Raw genomic sequence first — 9,749 nt, forward strand, 5'->3', positions numbered from 1 at the left:
AGTGATAGAGTAAAGAGAAGAGTCCTTCTTCACCGATGAACAACCACCATCGGTTTTTAGAGCCAAATCAGCGAAGGCACTGGGCCACAAAAAAATGTCCTCGCTGTTGCTGAATAATTTGATAGAGTAAAGTGAAGGGTCCTTCTTCACCGATGATCAACCACCATCGTTCTTTAGAGCCAAATCGGTGAAGGCACTGGGCCACAAACAAATGATGAAGAGTTTGTTGGTTTTTGGGAATGGCTTCTTTTAATTGAGTATCATAACGAGCTTCTTCTTCACCATTGCGGGTATATTGTTTCATCTCAGCTGTACGGATCAAACATTTTAATAAAGATAAAATGTAGGCCAGATAAAGTAGATTAGAATTTCATTTTATTATACCCTCCACCATAAGATGGGGGGTATACTAATTTCGTCATTCTGATTGTAACTACTCGAAATATTCGTCTGAGACCCCATAAAGTATATATATTCTTGATCGTCGTGAAATTTTATGTCGATCTAGCCATGTCCGTCCGTCTGTCCGTCCGTCCGTCCGTCCGTCCGTCTGTCTGTCGAAAGCACGCTAACTTCCGAAGGAGTAAAGCTATCCGCTTGAAATATTGCACAAATACTTCTTATTAGTGTAGGTCGGTTGGTATTGTAAATGGGCCATATCGGTCCATGTTTTGATATAGCTGCCATATAAACCGATCTTGGGTCTTGACTTCTTGAGCCTCTAGAGTGCGCAATTCTTATCCGATTGGGATGAAATTTTGCACGACGTGTTTTGTTATGACATCCAACAACTGTGCCAAGTATGGTTCAAATCGGTCCATAACCTGATATAGCTGCCATATAAACCGATCTTGGGTCTTGATTTCTTGAGCCTCTAGAGTGCGCAATTCTTATCCGATTGGGATGAAATTTTGCACGACGTGTTTTGTTATGATATCCAACAACTGTGCCAAGTATGGTTTAAATCGGTCCATAACCTGATATAGCTGCCATATAAACCGATCTTGGGTCTTGACTTCTTGAGCCTCTAGAGTGCGCAATTCTTATCAGATTGAAATGAAATTTTGCACGACGTGTTTCGTTATGATATCCAACAACTGTGCCAAGTATGGTTTAAATCGGTCCATAACCTGATATAGCTGCCATATAAACCGATCTTGGGTCTTGACTTCTTGAGCCTCTAGAGTGCGCAATTCCTATCCGATTGGGATGAAATTTTGCACGACGTGTTTTATTATGACATTCAACAACTGTGCCAAGTATGGTTCAAATCGGTCCATAACCTGATATAGCTGTCATATAAACCGATCTTGGGTCTTGAATTCTTGAGCCTCTAGAGGGCGCAATTCTTATCCAATTTTAATGAATTTTTGCACGTAGTATTTTGTTATGATATCCAATAAGTGTGCCAAGTATGGTTCAAATCGGTTCATAACCTGATATAGCTGCCATATAAACCGATATGGGGTCTTGACTTCTTGAGCCTCTAGAGATCGCAATTCTTATCCGATTGGAATGAAATTTTGCACGACGTGTTTTGTTATGATATCCAACAACTGTGCCAAGTATGGTTCAAATCGGCTTATAACCTGATACAGCTGCCATATAAACCGATCTGGGATCTTGACTTCTTGACCCCTAGAGGTCGCAATTCCTATCCGATATGCCTGATTTTTGAAATTTTGTACGACGGATCCTCTCATGACCATCAATAAACGTTTTATTATGGTCTGAATCGGTCTATAGCCCGATACAGATTCCATATAAATCGTTCTCTCTATTTTACTTCGTGAGCCCCAATGGGCGCAATTCTTATACGAATTGGCTGAAATTTTACACAGGTCTCCAACATATAATTTAATTGTGGTCCGAACCGGACCATATCTTGATATCGTTTTAATAGCAGAGCAACTCTTTTCTTATATCCTTTTTTGGCTAAGAAGAGATGCCGGGAAAAGAACTCGACAAATGCGATCCATGGTGGAGGGTATATAAGATTCGGCCCGGCCGAACTTAGCACGCTTTTACTTGTTAAATATTTCGTTTGCTGTTACCAACTAATATGTATTCAACGAAATAAAAAGTAGCAGTGTGCATTTTGTTTGGCCTATGTTATAAATTAACTTCATGAGGCACTTCTTGTCGCAACGACACGACTTGCGCCGATTTAAAAAATTATAATTTTCGTTTTTGCTTTATTAAATTATAATTTTTAAATGTTCATTAATCTCAGCGACACAAAACCAAAACCAAACATTAATTTTTAATGACAAAATAATGTAGTCACTGCTAAGTGAATGATAAAGTCAAAGCCGGCAGACGACACCGAATACGCCGCGTAAAAGAACTTGAAAAAATTTGGAAAATCTGGCAATAAAATTTTTGTTGCATATAACGCCGGATTTGAGGACATGGGTCCAAAAGATGCGGTGCACTGACAAGTGTCCCGAAACAATGCGTTGTGTAGAAAAAGTTTTATAATTCGGAATGGGTGAAGTAAAATGGGGAAAAAATGAGATATATCGGTGTATAAAGTCCTAACGGATTGGAATATACGGTAAAAAGTACGATTTTTTACTGTCCCCAAACAAGGCGCTGGACATATATATATATATATATATATATATATATATATATATATATATATATATATATATATATATATATATATATATATATATATATATATATATATATATATATATATATATGTACTAGCTGACCCGGGCCCGCTCCGCAGCGCCTTCTTTTACTTTATATGGAACAAAAGTTTCCTTGGAATATTTTTTTTCGACAATTTAAGAGCTTTTAGTTAAAAACCATGCTACGAAAATACTATATCGCTTGACTAACTGTTTAACAATATAAGTGCCTTTATCTGAATCCCATATGATCTTTATTGGTCTACCAATTTAAGTTTGGATGTAAGGTGTACTCCATTCCTAAAATACTTCATTTCAGCCCGATATTCTCATGATATATGATTTAGGGGTGTTTTCGGGGGTGAGGTGGTCCCCCAGACACTTGGCCCTGGAAAAATATCAGCTCTTCCTTCAAATACCATTTACTTAAACCCCATATTGCCATTGGTCTAGGGGAGTTTACACTATGACGTGTCCCTCAAACACACGGCCCAAAATAGGTTATCAAATTGGTTTTCTAATCTCAAATACCTTTCATTTCAGACACATATTAGCATGGTCGAAAAATATTTACCCTTTTGGGGGGTGTTTTGGGGAAAGGTTGATGCCCGAAATACATGGTACTATATTTGGATATCAAATTCGTTTTCTTCTCCCAAATGCTTTTATTTGAGCCTTTTATTGCGATGGTCAGTAACAAATTGTTGTTTGTGGGGCATTTTGGGAAAGGGGTAGTCCCCCAGAAAATTGGTCCCGAAAGTGGGTATCAATTCTTGCTCTACCCCCAAAACCTTTCATTAAAGCTTCACATTGACATGGTCGGAAAATATGCCCGATTTTAGGGATTGGGGTGATCCCCCAAACACTAAGCCCGGAAAATATATCAGCAACGTGCTCTATTCTCATATATCAATATATCATATATTTGAACCCCATATTGCCATTGGCCTCAAAATTGGATATCAAATTCGTTTTCTAATCTCATTTAAACTCCTTATTGCAAATGTCAGTAAATATATCCGGTTTGGGGTATTGGCCCTAAAAACTATAAATATTTAGTTTCACTCTCTTTAAGACCAAAATTGTCTTGGTGAGTCCTATTTAGGGGTTGTTATGGTTGTGGGACGTCCCCTAGACAGTTGGTCCCTAATGGTTATATAAGATTCGTGGTCTACTCCCAAATACCTTTAATTTGAGCCCCATATTTCCATAGTCGGCAAACATGGCCGGCTTGGGGGGTGTTTTTAGGGATGGGAGGCCTCTCAGTAAATTGGCCTTGAAAATATATATCGGATTCATGTTCTACTCTAAAACCCCTCTTATTTGAGCCTCATATACGAATAGTCAGAAAAAACTTTCTATTTGGGTGGTGTTGTGAGGGTGGGGTGGCCCCCTCCCCCTTACCGTAATTTTCAGAAACTGCAGATCTCTGATGGGTGGTGCGATTTAAACGAAATTTTGTGTGCTCTCATATAATACCCTAAAAATAAAAATTTGGTATCCAAATTTCGGATGGGGTACCTAGGGGGCCGCCCCACCCTAAAACCTACCAAGCATATATTAAGGCCCTTACCCCAGAGAAAGCGTTGGGAAAGGTTTTGGCAAGATTGGTCAAAAAATGCGTTTGCAGTAGCTCTAGGAGTGAAAATCGGGCGATATATATATGTGAGAGCTATGTCTAAGTCTGAACCGACTTTCATGAAATTCAACACCTATATCGATAGCTAAGAGAAAATCCTTCCAAACAAATTTTGAGAGAATCGGTTAAAAAATTACCATTTTATTGCTGCAAATCGGACGAACAAATATATGGGAGCTATATCAAAATCTGAACCGATTTTGGCCAAACTTTATAGACATTGAGAAGATTGGTCAATAAATGAGCTTGCAGTGGCTCTAGGAGTGAAAATATATATGAGAGCTATACATAAATCTGAACCGATTTCTATGAAACTCATTGGTAAGTCTAAAGTCATACGAGAATCCTTCTTGCCAAATTTCAAGAGAATCGGTTTACAAATGATCATTTTATTGCATTATTACGCAAATCGGACGAACATATATATGGGACCTATATCCAAATCCGAACCGATTTTTTCCAATTTCAATAGGCTTCGTCTCTAGGCCGAAAAACATGCCTGGACAAAATTTTAAGACGATCGGATGAAAATTGCTACGGACATAGCTTAATCGAATCAGAAAGTGATTCTGAGTCGATCGGTATACATATCAATGGGTCTATCTCTCTTCCTTCTGATTATTACAAACAAATGCACTAAGTTATAATAACCTGTACTACAGTGGTGGTGTAGGGTACCGGTTTACATGGGAGCTATATCAGGTTCTTGATCGACTTGGACTGTACTTAGAACAGTTGTTGAAAGTGGTAACAGAACACTATGTGCAAAATTTCATCCAAATCGAATAAAAATTGCGGCTTCCAGGGGCTGAAGAAGTCAAATCGGGAGATCGTGTTATATGGAGGCTATATATGTTGGAAGTTATAACAGAACACTACTTGCAAAATTTCGGACAAAAATTGCGGCTTCCAGGGGCTTAAGAAGTCAAATGGGGAGGTCGGTTTATATGGGAGCTATATCAGATTCTTGACCGACTTGGACCGTACTTATCACAGTTGTTGAAAGTCATAGCAGAACACTGCGTGCAAAATTTCAACCTGGTGCTCAAGAAGTCAAATCGGGAGATCGGGTTATATGAAGCTTTATCAGAATTGGACCGTACTGGGCACAGATATTAGAAGTCATAACCGTACACTACTTGCAAAATTTCAGCGAAATCGGACAAAAATTGCGGCTTCCAGGGGCTCAAGAAGTCAAATGGGGAGAACGGATTATATGGAAGCTATATCAGGTTCTTGACCGATTTGGACCTTACTTGGCACAGTTATTGGAAGTTATAACAGAACGCTACGTGCAAAAATTTAGTCAAATCGGATTAAAATTGCGGCTTGCAGGGGCTCAAGAAGTCAAATCGGGAGATCGGTTTATATGAGAGCTATATTTGAATCTGAACCAATATGGCCCATTTGCAATCCCCAATGACCTACGTCAATATTAATTACCTGTGCCAAATTTCAAGCGACTAGCTTTTCGCGTTCGACCGCTTTCGTGATTGTGACAGACGATAGATCGACTCAGAATGTCGAGACAATCAAGAATATATATACTTTATAGGGTCCGAGATCAATATTTCGAGGTGTTACAAACGGAATGACTATATTAGTATACCCCTATCCTATGGTGGAGGGTATAAAAACAAATTTATCCACTTGAAAAATTTCGATGGACACGCTTCATTATACCAGCAAAATCATATAGATTCAATTAAAGAGTACCAAAGAAGTGTATCTTTTTCAAGGAAAACACGCTCGAACATCGAATATTAAATGTTTAGTCGTCTGTTAGAAGCTGAAGTGATATTCAAAGGTTTATAAAGGTTTTGTAGACATTCAATTCGAATAGAGTTCGGGCTGAAATTTTCGAATGCCCTAGTGTTAAATGAAAAGTAATTCCCAGAAATCGAGAATAACATTATACCAATAAATTACAAATAAGAGAAGGGGCAAACAACATACTCATAAGGTCAGCCACTGGTCCGGTATAACATGACAGAGGTTACTGATGTTGTTTGCCACTGCACACGAGAGTAGCACACAAAACAGCAATTTACATGGATATTGATATTTGGCGCATGCGCGACACCCGCCTTCAACACAACAATAACAAAACCTATTGCTGATGGCAGGGTTGTGCTGTTGAAGTTATAGCTTGTGCTGCATTTGCATTGCATGTTCAAAGTGTCCCTCTGTCTGTCTCTCGACTGTCCATCCATTCGTATGATAATTTCTACGTGCCATAACTTTTTAGTTCATAATTCTGAAATTTTGTTTCTTTGTTTGTTTGGTATTCTCTTGAAATTGTTTATTTATTGTTAACACGTTTCGGTGATATTTTATAGCCTTTATTTTTTCTTTGTTTTCATTGCTTCGAACAATTAGTAATGATATGTTCATGTAATTTCCAGAAATTAATACGCATAATCACAGAAGCGGGAGTAAACCTTTCCTGCATGCATATACAATAGGTGCTCTTTTGTAGCCTATTATCTTTTTCGGATTATTAATGGCTGTAATAAAATTTTGGGAAATTGTTCTTCCAAATATAATGATATGTTTTTTTTCAGCGATGCGTGTGTTCCACTGCCTGATGGCAGTAATATGCTCCAATATAGAATATCTAATGGATTATTCAAATGCAGTAACATTTTATAGAAAATATTTGGTTTTATGACTCAGCAGTCAAAAAAAAGTTTCAAGCAATTAAAATTCTGTTTATTATCTTCTTGGAAACTATTTCAAATTAAAGCAGTAGTCTCCAGCATAAGTTTTCAGGAGTATAATTAAACAACCCGATCCAAAATTCGAGCAAATCTATTCAAAATTGTAAAAGCAACAACTCCATTGGTATAAATAGATCGATATTTACATATGGGAGCGATATATATTTATCTGAACCGATTTTGATAAACATCACTTAAAATATCAACGGGCGTAAATGGATCGGTTAAAAAATTATTACACATAACATACATATAGCGATTTATATACGTATTCGTTTTTCTCTTCCAATTTATTCGATTTTTTGTAGACCTGTGGACATTTTTGTAAAAATATTTCTATAGAGATGACTAAAGAAGCAACCTATGTCAAACAAGTAAAAGCGTGTTAAGTTCGGCCGGGCCGAATCTTATATACCCTCCCCCATGGATCGCATTTGTCGAGTTCTTTTCCCGGCAACCCTTCTTAGGCAAAAAAGGAAATAAAAAAAAATTTGCTCTGCCATTAAAGCGATATCAAGATATGGTCCGGTTTGGACCACAATTAAATTATATGTTGGAGACCTGTGTAAAATGTCAGCCAATTCGAATAAGAATTGCGCCCTTTGGGGGCTCAAGAAGTAAAATAGAGAAGTCGATTTATATGGGAGCTGTATCGGGCAATAGACCGATTCAGTCCATAATAAACACGTATGTTGATTGTCATGAGAGTCAAGTCAAGATCCCAGATCGGTTTATAAGGCAGCTATATCAGGTTATGAACCGATTTGAGTCATACTTGGCACAGTTGTTGGATATCATAACAAAATACTTCGTGCAAAAATTCTTCCAAATCGGATAAGAATTGCGCCCTCTAGAGGCTCAAGAAATCAAGACCCAAGATCGGTTTATATGACAGCTATATCAGGCTAAGGACCGATTTGAACCATACTTGGCACAGTTGTTGGATATCATAACAAAACACGTCGTGCAAAATTTCATCCCAATCGGATAAGAATTGCGCACTCTAGAGGCTCAAGAAGTCAAGACCCAAGATCGGTTTATATGGCAGCTATATCAAAACTTGGACCGATATGGCCCATTTACAATACCAATTGACCTACACTAATAAGAAGTATTTCGAGCGGCTAGCTTTACTCCTTCGGCAGTTAGCGTGCTTTCGACAGACAGACGGACGGACAGACGGACGGACATTGCTAGATCGACTTACAAACAGATTGACGAAATTAGTATACCCCCATCCTATGGTAGAGGGTATAAAAACTAAATAAGTGAGGGCGTTCTAGTTCGACCGGGCCGAATCTTATATACCCTCCACCATGGATCGCATTTGTCGAGTTCTTTGCGCGGTATCTTGTTTTAGGCAAACAATGAATATTGAATAGGAACTGTTATGCTATATCAAGCTATAGTCCAATTCGGACCATAAATTAATTGAATGCTGAACATTGTAGAAGTCATTGTGTAACATTTCAGTTCACTCGGATAAGAATTGCGCCTTGTAGGGGCTCAATAAGCAAAATCGGGTGATCGGTTTGTACGGGAGCTGTATCAAGCTATAGATCCGTTCAGACCATATTGGACACGTATGTTAAGGTCAAAGGAGAAGCAGTTGTACAAAATTTCTGCCAAATCGGGAGAGAATTGCGCCCTCTGGAGGCTTCGGAAGTCAAGATCCCAGATCGGTTTATATGGCAGCTATACCAGGTTATAAAACGATTTGAACTATACTTAGCACAGTTGTTGAAAGTGACACCAAAACACCATGTCCAAAATTTCAGCCAAATCGGATAAGAATTGCGCCCTCTAGATCTGAACCTTATACGACACGGATGTCGTAAAGCTTAATACTCACTGTTTCAAATTTTAGTGAAATCGGATTATACATGCGCCTTTTATGGCCCAAAAACCATAAATGAAGAGATCGGTCAATATGGCAGCTGTATCCAACTCTGGACCGATCTAGACCTAATTGAAGGAGGATGTCGAAGGGCTTAACTTAACTAACTGTCCCAAATTTCGGCGACATCGGACAATAAATGCGCTTTTTGGCCTAATACCTTATATCGAGAGATCGGTCTATATGGCAGCTATATTCCAATCTGAACCCATCTAGACCAAATTGAAGAAGAATGTCGAAGGGCCTAACACAACTCACTGTCCAAAATTTCGGTGACATCGGACAATAAATGCATCTTTTATGGGCCCAAAACCTTAAATCGAGAGATCGGTCTTTATGGCAGCTATATCCAAATCCAGACCGATCGGGGCCAAATTGAAGAAGGATGTCGAAGAACCTTACACAACTCACTGTCCCAATTTTCAGAAAAATCGGATAATATGTGTGGCTAAACCCTAAATCGGCGGATCGGTATATATCGGGGCTATATCAATATATAGTCCCATATAGACCATCTTCGAACTTAACCTGCTTTCGGACAAAAAAAAAAGAGTCTGTGCAAAGTTTCAGTTCAATATATCTGCTTTTAAAGACTGTAGCGTGAGTTCAACAGGTAGACGGACGGACATGGCCAGATCGTCTTAGATTTTTACGCTGATCAAAAATATATATAATTTATTGGGTCGGAAATGGATACTTCGATGTGTTGCAAACGGGATGACAAAATGAATATACCCCCATCCTTCGGTGGTGGGCATAAAAAGAACCATGATTTGCCGATCTGCACCTTGAATATCCGGACTCTTTATAGAGAAGGTGCAGTATACGCTTTGGGGGCCAGTGCGATGGAC

This window comes from Stomoxys calcitrans, chromosome 3 (assembly GCF_963082655.1).
Source record: "Stomoxys calcitrans chromosome 3, idStoCalc2.1, whole genome shotgun sequence".
In the NCBI taxonomy this organism is placed as follows: domain Eukaryota; kingdom Metazoa; phylum Arthropoda; class Insecta; order Diptera; family Muscidae; genus Stomoxys; species Stomoxys calcitrans.